Raw genomic sequence first — 16,403 nt, 5'->3', positions numbered from 1 at the left:
GGGGGGGTTGTTATAGGTTGGAGTAACAAATTTTGTTGCTAAAAAAACAAAGTTTGTTTTATTTTTCTACTATTATATGCTTGGTTATACAATTTAGAAATTTATATATCACACTCCATTAAGATATTATTGAAGCGTACCAAATTAAAACTCTATATTGTAGTAAAACTACAAAAAAGATAAAAACTATCCAAAAAATTAGGGACTCCACGTAGTTGAGGCGCGTGTGAGATGTTTGAGTTTAGGGGGGGGGGGGGGGGGGGGGTGGTAGGATCTTAGTTTAGTTAAAATATGTCTTTGATATTTCGGTCATAGTCTAGGAGGGTACTTTTGCTTTATCCCGAAAAATTACAAATTGTCACCTTTCATTTTTTTTAAATTTAAAAATGGAGATAAGGAAAAGGTAAATGAGGGAGGGGATTGCAAGAGAAATCGAACCCACACAATAAGATGAAAGTTTAGATAATCAATCAAGTGAGTTCATGTTATTAAACAATAGCCACAATTATGGGGTGTCAAATTGTATAGGTGAAACTCCCACATCATTTCACTTATACAATTGACTATTTTTCAAAGACACAACTGAAAGGTGACCATGTACGTAATGTATATACTACATGGCCATGGTTTGATGTAAACTTCGTCCTAAAAAATAAAATGTGTCACTTAAAATATGACAAATAGAGTATTTAACCTCCAACGATGTATGTTGCTCACTCAAACCTCTTTACATTTGTATCTTTTGTTTGAATGTTTTTTATCGCTATAATGAAATGCTATATATTACAGAAAATATATAATATAATATAATATAATATAACATGAAAAATCAATTTCAAATAAAATTACTATTACAGTAGAATATTGTTATAAATTATGAGTGTTAATAGAAAACCTGATTATAAATTAGATTAGAGGAATCAATAATCTATTACTATGACACACAAAACTACAAATATAACAAGGATGAAAACATCATATAAAACAATTTTTTAATTTGCTATGTTTTTCTTGGTGATTTTGAGGATACCAAGAACATTGCTTCTTGAATTATTTAATTATAAATGTAACTTTGAGTTAGATAAATACCCAAAATTCTTATATGACTCTTTGCTATTTTAGGGAAAGAGAAATTTGAATATGGCTAAATCTCACATTTGTTTTTCTAATTTTCTGGTATTACTTTTTAACATACTCCTCATTACCTCCAATGGTGAGTTTTTTTTTCTCAATATTTATGTGATCACATCATTTAAAAGTTTAAGTTGTTATGCACGATACATATTTATTAATCACACAACATATCTCCCTTCATGTGGGTGGGTCTTGCCTTTTTTCTTCTTCACTTCTTAATATATGAATCAAAGATCTATCGAAACTAATTTCTCTATCGTATTAATGTATAGGATAAGATTTAGATACATACATACTATATATTCTTCCCCGAATTCCACTTACAAAACTATACTGAATACATTGTTAATATATGAATCAAAACATTATTTTTGAGAATGAGTATCAACCAAATATCAAAACTCATAATTTCTTCTTATACTCTATTATTTAATTTTGAATTATCTGATTATCTCATTTAAAATTCAAACTATTTAAAAAAGTATAACAATTTAATTTTTTCCAGATATTGAGGCTGTGGGAAATGAAATTTGTGAGGTATTTAGTGGCACATTTAGAGGGCAATGCTATGTGTCATCTCATTGTGAAACAAATTGCAATAAAGAAGGATATCCCTCTGGACAATGTGAATGGAGGGGAACTAATTGGGGATTTGCTTGCATGTGCCAATATCTTTGTTGATTGCATAATTATTTTCTGAGTTCGAACTTCTAAAAATGAAAAAAAAAATTATATTAGAAGTATTGTTTTAGAATTAAGTTCTGCAATGCGTATATTCAAATTTATTGAAATTCTAATATAATTATTAAATATTAATAGAAAAATAGACGAACAGGAGGAAGGAGCTGTTCTACCCGGCGTGTAAATTTTTTGTGCCACTTGTCACTCCAGCGATATTGAGTTGGCGAAATTAAGCTTTCCACATAGGCGATGGCGCTAGATATAATACAATTTGTGTCTCCTTCGATAAGGATATAATTATCATACTTAAGATATACAACAACTTTGCGATGTTCATATTGTAGAGTCAATAATGATTCTTCATGCACCAAAAAAGGTGCTTCCAATCCATGAAAAAGACTAGTGATGAAATATAAACATGTCCATGATTTCTTGTCACCATATTCCTTCATAACGAATATCTCAACATGATCCTCATCATAATCCAAACGACTTATGCAAAGATATTCCTTCAAAACCCCTAAACCAACTATAGGATTTTTTCCATTTGGGATCGAAAACATATCAAACTTTACAAAAATGGGATAAAAATATATTACAATATTATCTTCATGGTTATCATCATCGTTATCATCATTGTCATCGTTGTCATTGTCAACATTATATTTTTTGTTCCTTACCCTATAGTGAAGTCGTCCATGCAATGTGCATGTAATTCCATCACGAATGGAGCGATATCATAAGAGAATTTGAGTAGCCTCCATTCTTATCACGTTTAGAAAACTCCCTCCTTTTCATAAAAAAACTACAATCGAGCTCTTCCATAGTGAGTTGTTGGTTTATCAAGGTAAAGGAAGGTCTTAAAGCTCCATCGTTGTCTTTGCATTGAAAGTTGACTATTAGACATCGCTATAATTGTTCCTACTCCATATTGATGAATAATATTACTCGAGAATTTGAAATTTGGGCTTGAAAACAAAAAACGCCATTGCTCAGAAATACACTTGAATCGTAATAGAGATTTGACTGGTAAATTTGAGAGAATAATCTCAATAATTTCGTTGGGTAATATGTTTTGGAGTCCTGATAGTTTTTTCTTTGCCATTATAATTTATAATAATAATAATAATAATAAGAGAGGAGAAGAAGAGTTAATTTTATAAAAAAAAATATTCAAGAGTGTGATAATAATTAATAAGACCGTGAGCTTCCTATTCCTATTTATAAGAAAGAAAAAGAAAATATTGAAAAAGAAATTCTAGTTCTATAAGGAAAGGGTTCGATTCTAATTATTTTTAGGATAGGTTTAATATTTTTATATGGTTTTCTTCCTATATATATCATGGGAAAAAAAAGGAATCCCAATAGTTTTAGGATTTTGATACGTCCTCCTAATCATGGTATTAATTGAGAATGATAAACTTTAATTTGGTAATTTAATTTTTTAAAATTTTTTTATAAGATTATCATGTCAATTTATTTTTTAAAAAAATTATTATTTTTTCCGATGTCAACTTAATGTGAAAATTTTATTTTTTTCTTTAAATATTTTGTTTAAGATAAAAACACAAGTTTCGACTCTAATCAAAATAAAAATTGTATTTTTTATTTCTATTTAATTTATTAAAAAATTATTTTAAATTACAGTTATACCATGCGAAGAGCGGACAAGTTTCCTAATTAAGGATAAAGGAAGATGAATTCTCTTTATATTACATTGTTTTCCATTCTCCAATCTTCTTAGCATTTTATCAAGTATTATTCCCCATGTTCCCCTCTTGAATCTTCCATTTAAATTTCAACTTAAGAAGAATTTTTAATGGCAGTAAATTAGCAATAATCATGGCGTCTTTGATTTGAAAATTGTCAACTAAAATATTGTGAGATTGAGTATTGAGAAGAAAAAAAATCCAAATTTCCATTGTCAAAATCATCATTGTATGGAATGAGCACGGTTTATAACAATAGAATTATTATAAGTATTTTTAACAAAAAATAAATTATATTTTGTCTTTCTTTTAGTTCGTTTCGAAACATTAAAGAATGTTTCTTTTCTTTTTATTAATTTTTAAATTTAACTTCCACGTGATATGTTTAAGGACACAAGATTAAAAAGTATTTTGATATATATATAAATTTAAGACGATAGAAAAAATAAAACTTTTCCATTAAAAAGAAGAAATAATTTTGGATTATAAAAATAAAAAAAATGAATGCTACACCTCTTTTCTATTTTCGCAGTTTTCTATTACCATCAAGAATAAAGATCTGAAATGAGCACTGTTTTGTTTGTAGATGACGTAGCAATAACATATTAAGAGAGACCCCGACAAGGTAAGAGATAATGAAGAGGGGGAATTATTTTATGAAATTATTATGTTTATCTCTAATTATACTTTTAATATTTGTAGGCCCTAGGCATGTTGGAAATAAAATTTTGCTATACTACCAAAGTTGGTACTACAGAAAGCCAACAACGCTGAGAGGAAAATACCTGACAATCGACAAGTTCGACTGTTATAGACAATTGGAGTCCTATCTTATTCAACTCTCTGGAGGGCACGTTCGAAGAAGCAAGGAAGGAAAGATGAAGATCCCAAAGATGTTCTACTTCCACTACAGAAAAGAACACAAAAAGAAGAAACGTAAATTGGGGGAGGAAGACTGGAATACATTCCAGCTCAAAATATCCAGTATCTACGTTTTGATAAGTATGCGAAGACTGTAATTTTGATGTACCTTTCGCTATATTTTTATAAACATTTCACATTTGTATTGTTCAGCTACCATAAGTTTTTGGGAACAAAATTAGTTGATGTTGTTTTTGCTAAAGAAACCTCTAAACTTGCTTTCTTCAAAACCACAACCTGCATGTCTGTTAGTTGAATAGGTCTAATCTAATAGGTTTATGTGTTGAAGATGTGCATTTAACGTCTCCATTCCACACCCCCATAGATGTTGAAGATGTGCATAACTTGTTGACTTTCACCATCAGAGGGTCACCCTGTCCCAAAAAAGGAAAGATGAAAAATCATGTAACAAGAAATCAATTTAGACGAAAAATCATGTAACAAGAAATCAATTTAGACAAAGGAACATGTTTTACCAGACCGACTCTAGAAATTTTAGCGTGCTTAGGAGCTTTTCAAATGTGGATAGAATCATCATTTAACTTTAAGAAACTTGTACATAATTTATTTGGACAATCACAATAAATAGTTCATAAAATTAAAGCTTTTTACTGCATTCTGTCTTTCCAAGAATCTCTCTAACAATTACTAGTAACAAAAGAAATTTCTCTTTTCATTATATCAATCTACAGAGGAATAATTTGCACACCACTTGACATATACTGACAACAAAGCCTACTCACTAAACATATGAACCGACAACTAAAACTCTCAACAAGGATAACAACTTATACACCTCAATTCCAAGCTAGCTAAGGTCAGCTATATGAAACTTCAGTCTCCATTTCGCTCAATTTGGTCCCATTTCATTCCGATATTCAAATAACACTGATGTTATTAACTTGCAGGCATAGACAATCGAAACGCCAATAAACTACAGAGCTCAACAAATGTTGGATGGTGGGATCAACCATTGTTCAACTAAAAAGGGTTATTCACTGTGTTCCTATGTACATTTAACTATTAGTTTTACTTAATTATGTACATTAATCAGTATAAGATCATGACAAGAACTCAATATCATAAAATTATTCGTATCACGTTTAGAAAACTCCAGCTCTTCCACAGTCATGAGTTGTTGGTTTATCAAGGTAAATGAACGTCTAAAGCTCCATCGTTGTCTTCACATTGAAACTTGACTATTATTAGACATCGCTATAATTGTTCCTACTCCATATTGATGAATAATATTACTCGAGAGTTTGAAATTTGGGCTTGAAAACAAACAACATCATTGCTCAGAAACACACTTGAATCTTAATAGAGATTTGACTGCTAAATTTGAGAGAATAATCTCAATAATTTCGTTGGGTAATATGTTTTGGAATCTTGATAGTTTTTTCTTTCGTTTAAGGGTTGGTGCCATTATATATATTAATAATAATATGAGAGGAGAAGAAGAATATGATAATAATTGATAAGACTGTGAGCTTTCTATTCCTATTTATAAGAGAGAAAAAAAATATTGGAAAAAAAATCTAGTTCTATAAGGAAAGGGGTCGATTCTAATTATTTTTAGGATAGGTTTTAATATTTTTATATGGTTTTCTTCCTATATATCATGAAAAAAAAAGAAAAGGAATCCCAATAGTTTTAGGGTAATTAATTGGGAATGAACATGATATTGTATTAAAACTTTAATTTGGTAATTTGATTTTTGATTTTTAAAAATGTTATAAGATTATCATGTCAATTTTTTATTTTATTTTTAAAAAATTATCGTTTTTTCCAATGTCAACTTAATGTGAAAATTTTATTTTTTTCTTTAAATATTTTGTTTAAGATAAAACACAAGTCTAGACTTCTAATCAAAATAAAATTTGCCTTTTTTATTTTTACTTAATTTTCAAAAAAATTGTTTTAAATTACAATTACACCGCTGACAAGAAAGAAAGATGAATTATCAAGGCATAATAGAAGAACTTGGATTGAAGCTTTTGATTGGAATTTACGAGTTTGAAATTAGGAGTTCATGTGATTCATAGGGCTCTTGATACATTGTATTCCATTCTACTCTTGAATCTTCCATTTAATTTCAACTTAAAGAAGAATTTTTAATGGCAGTAAATTAATAATAATCATAACGTCTTTGACTTTGAAAATTATCAACTAAAAAATATAGTGAGATTGAGTCTGATTGAGAATTTAAAAGAAAAAAAAATCCAAATTTCCATTGTCAAGTTAGAGAATGATGAGCACGGTTTATTATAATAGAATAATACTTATAATAAAATTATTATAATTAAAAAATAAATTATATTATGTTTTTCTTTTAGTTCATTTCGAAACATTAAAGAATGTTTCTTTCTTTTTTATCAATTTGTTAATTTAGCTTCCACATGACATGTTTAAGACCACAAGATTAAAAAGTATTTTGGTATATATATACATATTAGTTTAAGATGATAGAAAAAATAAAATTTTTTCATTAAGAAGAAGAAATACCTCTGAATTTCAAAAATGAAAAAAATAAAAGCTACACGTCCGATTTATAGGCCACTAATTAGCTTGAGCCACCATTGAATGATGATTTTCTATTTTCGCAGTTCTTTATTACCTTCTAGAAGAAAGATCTAAAATGAACACTGTTTTGTTTGTAGGACGCAATAACAGTATATCAAAAGAGAGCAAATGAGGCCCCACACAAATTCCTCTGTAAGAGGTAAGAGATAGTAAACAATAGAAGCATTTTATTAAGTCCTTGTGTTTTTTTCTGATAATATTTTCAATCTTTGTAAGATTTTTTCTGATAATATTTTCAATCTGGCCATCAGCTTTAAAAGGCAAAAATTTAACGATAGACGTATTTGATTGATAGGGACAATTGGAGTCCTACTTGGTGCAATCTCCGTGGATACATCAAAAGACACAATCACCGACATATGAAAATACCAAGAATTTTCTATTTTCACTATTGAGAAGAAGACACTAATCAGAAGAATGAGTTGCAAAAAGAAGATTGGAATACATTCTAGAGGAAAACGTCAATAATTTATGTTATGTTGACAAGCAACTAAACTATTTGTTTTAGATCTACATTTTAAAATTATCTTTAGCTATATTTTGATAATTTTCAATTATAAAACTTTGTATTGTTCGGCTACTATATTCGTATATTCAATCTATTCATAGTATATTCGTAATATGCATAAGTTGTAAATTACTCTCTGTCCCAAAAAAAAATATATTTCATTTTTCGAGAGTCAATTTACCTCATTTTCGAAACTTCTTCATACTATTATCAAATGAATGCATCTATCTCCACCGTATCAACTTATATACAGCATGTATCATATTATACACATTGATCATAATACTAATTAATCTAATACGTACCATAACTCAATTAGTATATAGCATCCTTTTTTTTTTATATGTTCGTCACCTTATATTTATAATTACCCATATATATATGGATTCACTTATATGATAATCTCCTTTGTGATCACGAATTAGGCTTCACGATAGCATAGGTTGACCGAGTCAACCTTTGCTATCAAGGTCTGGTCTCTCATGATCACGAGAGTCAACTTTCCTAGTCAACCCCAACTATTTTGTGATAGTGACTTTTGTTTCGTGATATATGGTACATATCTTTAAGTTTTAAAGTTTTTCGAAACATGTTTGAAGCCCACAAGATTCAACTCAAGGCATACTAACAAGCCATAAATTAAATGTTCATACCAACATTGATATAAACACTTTTGGAACATAATTTTGAGCGCAAACTAATATTTGAAATGAAGGGTCGAGTTGTTACAAATAGTATCCTATATGATATAAGTCGTTCACTTTTTAAAAGCATACAAATAATATATAGTTGCGTAGTTTCTTATTCTTCAGTACTATGTATTACTAGGTTTAGATGTAGTTTCATTTACTTTATATCTTGCTATTTTATTGTCATATTATTCTTACAATTTTGCTTCAGAAACATTTCGTTTAACCTGAGGATATATATAAGATCATCACATCTACTATTTTCTCCATATCTCACTTGTAAAATTCCACCAAATCGATGTGTCCTTATTGTACGTTGTACATAAAATTCATAGTAAAAGCTAAACAAAAAAAACATGCATAATGTAAATTCATCTTATTTATCGAAGAATACCTTGTTACTGGCTCCTAGTAATTTAGCTAGAGGAATCAAAAGATCCATTTCTATGAGACAAAAAAATAAATAAAAATACAACAAGAATAGAAACAAGTCAAACGATGATTTTGAAGATACCAAGAACGACATTCGTTTCCTATTTGGTGTTCGGTATCTCTATTGAAATTCGATTTAATTTAAATTTGAGCATTGCACAATTCATTTCTTGGGGCGGCGCTCCCAACAAAACTTTTTCCATTTCTAAGTACTCGAGCCCTCGATACCTCTGAGTAAGAGTGGAGGAATCTCAATCATCCCATCACAACCTGTATTGTATTTTTTTTCTTGAATATATTATTAATTCAGAATTTGACTTAATTAATTAATTAATTAAGAACCCAACTTCTATTCTCCCTATAAATATCTTAATTCATTCCACTTAATCATATAACTCTTTGTCACATTTGATATATAATTAAAAGAGAAATTTTAATATGGTTGGATATTATGTTTGCTTTACTAGGTTTCTGGTGATATTTTTTAGCCTAGTAATCCTCATTGCATCAACTGGTGAGTTTGAAAAAAAGGAAGCAATTTTACTTTATCCCCATAATTAATTTGATCCTTATTATGTGTTGCACTATAAAAGAAAATTGGAACTATCTACAGGACCCTCCGTAATGATCTGGGGAAGCAGTGGCGCGGACACAGGATACTCATGAAGGGGTGTGGTTGTAATAAGAAAATAAAAAAATAATTATGAGGCCAACAAGACTTGAACACACAACCCTAATAAACTTTGGCAACATACTAAACCTTCCACTTGTGTCAAGAAATGTCAATTCTTATATATATTAAGGGGTGTCGCTTGACACCCCTCGGCCAAGGGTGGGTCCTCCCCTGGGGGAGAATACATATAGTCTCACCATGATCCACACTATTTTTTTTAGCATTTAGGGGTCAATCGATATAGGAATTAGACGATTTTCTTAGTTTTTCGTAAATGTAAGGTCAATGAATTTTTTGGTAATATGATTTTCGGACACTTTTTTCCAAAATTTTTACATGACCCTCCGTAATGACCTAGAGGAACAATACATAAAGCCTCACCATGATCCACACCATTTTTTTAGCATTTAGGGGTCACTCAATAGGAATTAGGCGATTTTCTCAGTTTTTTCATATGTGTTAGTCAATAAATTTTTCGTTGATATGATTTTTGACCATTTTTGTTCAAATCTTTCCAAAACATATTTTCAACGATAATTATACTTTATCTTTTACCCTATTCAGATTCTACTTTTTACCCTATATGTCCATATTTAGTCACTCTTAGAAACTACTTCTTTTAAAAAAAACGTTATATATCACAATTTTTATGTCCAAACACCTACTTATAAGTTTTATTTTTATTTTTTATGCAGATGTTAATGGTATGAAGAATGGAATTTGCAAGAAATTTAGTGCAACATTTAGTGGACAATGTTATGAGTCTGCTCATTGCGAGGAAACATGTGTAAAGGAGGGATCTCCCTCTGGAGAATGTGAATGGAAAGGAGTTCATTGGGGATATGTTTGCATGTGTGAATATTTTTGTTGAAAAAAATACTATATAATATATGAAATCATCAAATAATAATGTTGATCAAAATCAATTATAATATATGTATAAAAAAACCTGTTTATTATTATTATTATTATTATAAAACAGGTGAATAATACTTTGTGTTTATTCATGATTAAAGAATAAAGGTTTATCTAATGTTGTGTGTGTATGTATACTCTATGTACTTTTCTTTTTAGACTGTTTTTAAAGAAAGTTAATATCGCTGGTAAGATTTAACAATTTTTTTAAACACTATAATACGATATTTATATTATATTATCTTACACGTAGTGTTTACGCTGATATTTTTGTAGAAGTTAGATTTTATGTTTCCCTCCTTTTTATATTTACCTTTTGGATTTAAATTTACAAGACGGGGTTCCATCCCAAACTTTCCGCCACCTTAAAGTCTCGCGACAACCCTTGTGAAGGTCATGAATGGATGAGATTTAATCAATATGATCTCGAAGCTTCTTTTGTAATTCTCAAAACTTCTTCGTAATGACTCTCTTACTTGCCTCATTTCACATGTTATTATAATTGTCATATGAAAAAATTAGTTAAGTTATATAATTACTATTCTAATAATTATATATCGTACCAATAAAACAATGATTTCCAAACAGACCCATAGTTCTCATCAAATGTCATTTTAAACCATAAACTTGTAATTTATTTAATCAATCAAAAGATCATCATTACTAGATGGACTTGAATCACCTTCTATTATTAGATGTGATGATTCAATCTGATCATAGATTAAAACTCATTGATAATATATATATATATATATATATATATAAACAATTATACATATATATAACTTAAATTCATATTTTATTGCATGAGTATTGGCAATAACAAGCAAATCCCAAAAGAAGTCCACCCCAATCACAATCTCCATTGGAATATCCCTCAGTAAAACATTTTGTGGCACAAAGTGCATCATCATAACATTGTCCACTATATGTAGAACTCAACTTTTGGCACCCCAAAATTGCACCCACAAAAGGAAAATGACCTGCAAAATTGAAGAAAAATAAAAATAAAAATTATTTTTTAATATTTTAGTAAATTAATAAATTAATAGATAATATACACATTTTTAAAAAAATTGAGTTTTAGATGAGACTGTCACACGGTTTGACAGATAAATTTTAGAGCCTATAGGAATTAGTATATTGGTTCCCAAGTCTCATCATCACATATTATTGAAAAATTAATTGCCTGATTTATTCAAATGACTCATTTTTTTTAGGTTACTATTTAGATTTTATCTCTATTTTTAAAAAGTTGTGCAAATATAGTTATAATTTAAAAATTACCTTTTCGGACAATTTAGAATCGAGCCTAATGTTTTCTCATATACTGGTCAACATAAGACTTTCGTTTTATAATAACTTACACAAATTTAGACCATAATTTAATGTTTTCTTATAAGATTTTCAGCTTGCTCAAAAAGAATCTTTAGACCAAGAACTAAAAGGTCTATAAGTTGCAAGAGAAATAAAAAGTAAGTCATTAACGAAATAGTTATTTCAAAAAGAAAAAAAGGCGAAAATTTCTGAAAGAATTTTCAAGTGTATACGGGCCATATACGGAAAAAAAATCTCAGACCCGCATGTATGTATGCCATTTTTACTGACTTGAGTACTTTTAGATAAGTTGATCACATAAACGTTACTGGAATGAAAAGATCAAATAATGGTAACAAAGATTTGCTTTCATTTTTTAAAACTCACCATTTGACACAATGAGTACACTGAAAAGTATGAGCAAAAACTTAGAGAAGCAAACTTGAGATTCACTCATAATTCAAATTTCTCCTTATATCAAATTGCAAAGAGTTTTATATGAATTGAATTTAATAAAAAGATACTTATAAGGAGAGAGAAAAAAAAGTTGGTTACTTAATTAATTCAAAGTAACTAGATTTAGTTGACTAAAGATATACAATGTTCTTGGTATCTTCAAAATCATCATTAAATTAATCGTTTGAGTTGTTTCCATCCTTGTTATGTTTGTCTCATAGTAGTATTGCAGGATTCTTGAACACTATGTTTGGATGGTTATTACGTATTGTTTCATAATTTATTTTATTATATATATCACATGCCTTTCAACTTAGTTTTAGTTGTTATCTATGCCCTCCAACTTTGAGTGTGCACAAATAGACATTAAAATTTGTATAAACAAGTAGACGCATGTCCTACATGTTAAAAAAATAGTTTCACTAAGTTTTAGCTCTGATATCGTGTGAAAATTTTAGAATATCCAATCCAAAATCTTAAGGATTAAGCCAATGGATGGAGTAGTTTGAGACCATTTAAATTCCTTTGAAAACCCTTACACGACTGATGAATGACAAAAATGTACGTAGTCTTTAGATGAGATTACTATACACTTTAATATGAATATCCACATGCTTAGTTCATTAAAATAAACAGACTCGCACACAAAGGACATATTGAGTAAATAAATATGGTATGATGATCTCTAATAACTTGAACTTTGAGATAATATAATCACACACCACAACATGCATGATGGGTTCAATTCGAGTCTCACCACCATTCATTATTAAAAAGAATTTTCAGATGCTTGACTTAAATGCAAATTAAAAGAATCAGACTCTCACGTGAAAGGACTTACTGAAGGCATAATTAAAAGTATGATCTCTTCAACAATTAAACTCTAAGATCATGAGATAGTCATGTTAAGTAGGTAGAATGAGGAAAATTAGACTTAAAATCCTTTCCTCATGAGCTAACTTTTGAAATTGAGTTAGAACCGATTTTTTTTTTTTTTTTTTTTTTTTTTTTTTTTTTACGGATTACACACTTCAACAAATAGCAAAACTACAAAGTAGATGAAAGATGTATCTTATACATTGAATTATTTATTTTCAATATCATACAATAGAAGTAACATCAAGAACACTTATTCACTTATACAACACTCTCTCTTTTCTTAATTATTTTGCACTCAATTAGAACATTATTTATTCATCTCAATTATAACTCTCTTATCTTATTATATTTTATATTTATAAAACAAGACTAAGCTTTTATATTTTCTTATATGTATGCATTTTGATAATGATCTCAATTTCACTCAACATAAATATTCACACATACAAACAAATCCCCAATGAATTCCTTTCCACTCACACTCTCCTGTTGAACTTCCTTCTTTAATGCATGTTTCCTCACAATGAGATGACTCATAGCATTGCCCACTAAATGTTGAACTAAATTGCTTGCAAATTCCATCCTTCACACCTTTAATATCTACATCCACATAAAAAAAAAAGGAAGAGCAAAAGAGTAGAATGAAATTTATTACTTCGTCCGTCTCAATTTATATCATATTATTTGAATAAATACAAAATTTAAGAAAGAAACAAAGGCGTTTGAAAACATGTGGTTCACACTAGAGTATTTTAAAGTTTGTAGAAATAAGTTTAAATTTCATTACCAGGAAATTGCTAATTTTCGATAGATGTCTCTATGGAATTTAGTGAGATTCTCGATAAAATTTTTGTTGAAAATATTATTGATGAACCGAATTCTGATGAATTATGTAGGAGATAACAATTTTCTGGTAGTATAACTTTAGATGAGATATTGATCACACAATTCAACATATTATAAAAGTAGACAAAGAATAATTTTTTCAAATCTCATCGCTACAAATTATTAAAAAGAATTTTTCAAATGTATATGAAAAAACATGTTGTAGACCTAACATAAATAATAAACATACAGATCTTTAACAATTTATGCATTTAGATGAAACATTTGCTCCAAATTTATTTTATTCTTAACTCACCATTTGACACAAGGAGGAGTACACAAAAAAGTATAACTAGAAACCTAGAGAAGCAAATATGAAATTTAGCCATATTCAAACTTCTTCTTAATTATATCTAATTAAATAGCAAAGAGTTGTATGAAAATTGGAATAAAATGGCAGATATTTATAGGAATTGATTGGATTCTTAATCAATTCAAAATTAGAATTAATTAAATTGTTGATTCTAGAAGCAACATTCTTGGAATCATAATTCCAAATCAGCATGAAAAACATCGAAAAACAAATTGTTTGAACTGTTTTCGTCTTTGTTTTATTAATTTGTAATTTTCTGTCTCATAATAATGAAATATTAATCTTGATTCCTTTAAGCAACAAGAATCCAATAAGCTATTTTTTAGATATTTATATTTTAAATTTAAATTATATATGTTGGATGTGTAAATAATTTTTTATACGGCTATCGATTATGAATTTTAACAAGTGATAGCTTAGTTAATTATTATTTTTATCATATTACCAATTAATTTTTTTTTAAATCTTATTGTGTTAATACTTTTTACACGATCACTATTGTAATTTTAGTGCTTATAATCGACCTATATCTTAAAAGAGATGAATCCAAACTAAGATTTTTTTTTTATAGAACTATCAATAAATTTTAACATGTTATATCATGTTAGTTAATTATCATTTTTATCCAATTATTGCTTCGTATTTATCAAGAATTTTATCTATAATTACCTTATGATCTTATCGTGTGCATTATTTTTTATATTGTCGATGCATAATTTGAACTCTTATATTTGACCTATATTTTACAAGAAATTACGCAGGTTTTTTTTTTTTAATTGTTTTTCTTTTGGACTTTTATGTATGTTGGAATTGATAATTTACAAAACTAAATCGAGGTAAATATTGGTATATAGTGAATATAACAACCAATACTAACAAAAAGAAAAGTTAAGTGATTAAGAAAAAGTTGAACAAAAAAAATAAAAAAGTGTCATGAGTTTATCTCTTATTTATCAAAGTAAATTTATTGTCTTCATTGGTGATTTTGAAGATACCAAGAATTAATGTTGCTTCTTGAATAAACTAATTAATTTTATAACATAGGATCAATTATTGATATCCAAATTTATGTACTGTCCCTATAAATATATGTTGTTAGTGTAGGTTAGTATATACCTAATTCTTATAACAAATTAAACTTCTTGTTAATTATTTCATATAGAAAAAAGAAATCAAAATTGAAAATGGCTGAATGTTATGTTTGTTATTCTAGGTTTCTTGTGATACTTCTTTGCTTGTTCCTCATTGCTTCAAATGGTGAGTAATGAAAAAGATTTAAATTTAAACATGTACGGATAGTTTAAAGATTTTTTATATTATTATAACAATTTAACTTGTTATTACAAATAATTGCATATTTTTCTTATTATCGTGTTAGGTACATTGACATGCATAATAATTTGTCGTAGTAGATAAACTTAATTTGATAATTATCTATATATTATCGAAAGAGAATAATAAAATAAGCTCGAGTTAAAGCATGAACAAAAAAGAGGGAAAAAAAATAGAAAAAGAAAGAGGAAAGGCTATTAAAAAAAGTCATTAATAAGGTAGAATGATTGTTTGTTGACAACATTAGCTTTATAATGTGATGAGTAGTCAGTTCTTTTTGCATTCACCTAATCGAGCATAGTTAGAAATTCAAAATATAAATATTCTCTATCCTCTTGTCATGTCACTCGTTTGCTGTAAATTGACATACATGAGTTTTGTTCAAGCGTAGTTAATCAGTTTCGTGATTTATTTATTTTTTATATTATTATTGTTATTGTCATTTGCAGAAATTGAAGTTGTGGATGGTGCTAGTGCTGGTTTTTGTGACAAATGGAGTAAAAACTTTAAGGGGCAATGTTATAATGGTTACCATTGTGATAATGTATGTACAAATGAGGGGTATATTTTTGGAGGAGAATGTTTGTGGGAAGGCATTTTTAAGGGAATGGCTTGTATGTGTATCTATAGTTGTTGAATCAAAATTCATCATCAAGTCAAATATAATTAAGCGTAAAAAATTATTTGTATTTGATGTTTATATAAAATTTAGCATTTTATATGTAAATATCGATTACAAATAAGTTTGACTATAAGAAAATTGTTTTTGATTTGATATCACTTTATATGTACTGATCATCATTTGTGAAACAAAATTGAAAAGATCAATAATTATAAATATGTACTCATCATATATATAAGATGAGTTTGGATTAGTAAGTAATATATAAGGTATTCTAATAATATAGATTTAATTCATAAAAGTTGATCTTGACGGTCCCAAACATATACAGAAACATATATAATTGCCAAGATA

Source organism: Solanum tuberosum, unplaced genomic scaffold (assembly GCF_000226075.1).
Source record: "Solanum tuberosum cultivar DM 1-3 516 R44 unplaced genomic scaffold, SolTub_3.0 scf00047, whole genome shotgun sequence".
Taxonomy (NCBI): Eukaryota; Viridiplantae; Streptophyta; class Magnoliopsida; order Solanales; family Solanaceae; genus Solanum; species Solanum tuberosum.
Note: the sequence above shows the minus strand (reverse complement) of the source record.